The sequence below is a fragment of the Ipomoea triloba genome, chromosome 1 (assembly GCF_003576645.1).
Source record: "Ipomoea triloba cultivar NCNSP0323 chromosome 1, ASM357664v1".
Lineage (NCBI taxonomy): Eukaryota > Viridiplantae > Streptophyta > Magnoliopsida > Solanales > Convolvulaceae > Ipomoea > Ipomoea triloba.
In genome coordinates this window covers 13,364,426-13,366,381 of record NC_044916.1, presented here as the reverse complement: position 1 = coordinate 13,366,381, position 1,956 = coordinate 13,364,426, and positions in this window count along the sequence as shown.

Sequence of the window (1,956 nt, the reverse complement as noted above, 5' to 3'; positions counted from 1 at the left end):
TGAGTGGGAGCATGCTTATATAAATATCATCTCTTTATATCCCACTATCCAAAACCGTATTATATCTTACCAAAATATCCTTACCATACCTTACATACATAACCGTTATAAAAGGGTATTTCTGACCTTTCAATTCTTTTAAATTAACCGAGATCCCTTTTCGGGTCAAGCTCTTAACCCTACCCATATATCCAACCCGAATCCACATGATATAAAAGCCAATTTCTTCTTCCTCACCCGGATTCAAGCTCAAACCGAATACCCAAAACCCCCAAATCCTAAACACTGTACACAATCCCTCCAACACCTCAAACAATGGCGTCTGAATCATCATCATCATCTTCCGATGCATACCAGAGGGAGCTGGAACACATACGCTCTCAGATAAAACAAGTCAAGGCGGGGAGTATCCTTGACAGAGATGGTTTCGTTGCTCACTCGACGAACCCAACGATGGCGGAGAAAGTCCTGAAGAAGTTCGAAAAAGCAGGACTTATGAAATACATGACACACGACTACCAAACCATTCATGAACTCGACTTCACTGAATGGTTCGCGAATGCCAAGGTCACGAAGGGCAAAATAGAGAGTCGGTTCAATGAGATCCATATCACGACCTCTGTTGGTGACCTCAGAGCGGCATTCGACTTCGCGACGTCGGAGGAAGCAGTCCAGCACCTCTCGGATTACGACTTGGACAAGCAAGCTTTTTGGAATAAAATCCGACTGGAGACTGCACCGCCCAGAGCATCCTCTGCCCTCCGCAAGTTCCACCTAAAGGAGAGGTTTGCTCTTGCTGCCGACCTTATCATGAAATTCGTGCTCGGCAAGGTGTCTGGAACTGACGAAATCAATCTGGACATCCTCAAAATCCTCCACGCCATCTGGAACAACAACAAAATGGACTGGGCACATATCATCTTCAATTTTCTTCAACAGCAAGTGCAAAGCTCAGTCTCCAACACCAACCTGACGATCAGTAAAAAGGTTGGTTTCGGTTTTGTTGTTCAATATCTTCTAAGTTTGAAGGGCTTAGAACTGAGGGAAGGGCGAGAGATTCATCGGAATACCTATATGGGTAGGACGAAATCTCAAGCTCCAAAGGCTAAAGGTGTTAAGGGTGCACCTTCTCCCTCAAAGCCTAAGGGAAGGGGCAAAAGGAAAGCCCCAGCCAAGGAGAAGGAATCTGATGGTGAGCCTCTGGATACCCTGATCAAGAGGGTTGCCTTGCCAAAGAGGGCTAAAAAGGCCAAAACTATCACTCAAATTCGAGAGGTAACACCTTCAGCAATCCAAGTACCATTTGAGGACAGGGCACAAGCCCAGGGGGAACCTCAGGCTACACTGGCCACTGAGGTTGAGAGAATGCCCCCTACCAGGTCCCTGTCAGGAGCTTTCTGTGTTGATCTACATGCTGATGATGGTGCTGAGGGTGCTGATGAGTCTGTAGTTGAGCCTCGAGAGGAGGTTCGAGAGATTGAAGGTACTGGGATCAGTGATCCAGTACAGACAGAAGTTGAGGAACCACGAGAGGTGGTTCGAGAGATAACAGTGGAAGCTGCATCGGCAACAGAAATCCTGTCTGCTAACTCTGATGAGCTGAATGCTGAAATCACTTCTCAGTTGGATCAAAGTACTGAAAATATGTCTAGCTTGGATGACTTCTCCAGAGTGCTTCGATGGATCAACTGGAGAACAGGTCCGATTGATCAACTGGTTTCGAGAGCAGCAGATATGGTGGCTGAGGAGGACTTTACTTTAAATTGGTTAGACCTCACTGCAATCCCAGCCAATGAACTTCTGAATCTTGCCCATGAGATGCACGTGACCAGGAGAAATCTTGGTCGATCTGACAAAGGAAAGAGCATAGTTGTTGATGCGCAAGAAGCTGAAGTCGAGCCTGTAGTGGATCCTGAATTAGAAGCTCAATTTCAAGAAGATATCAGGCTCGCCACT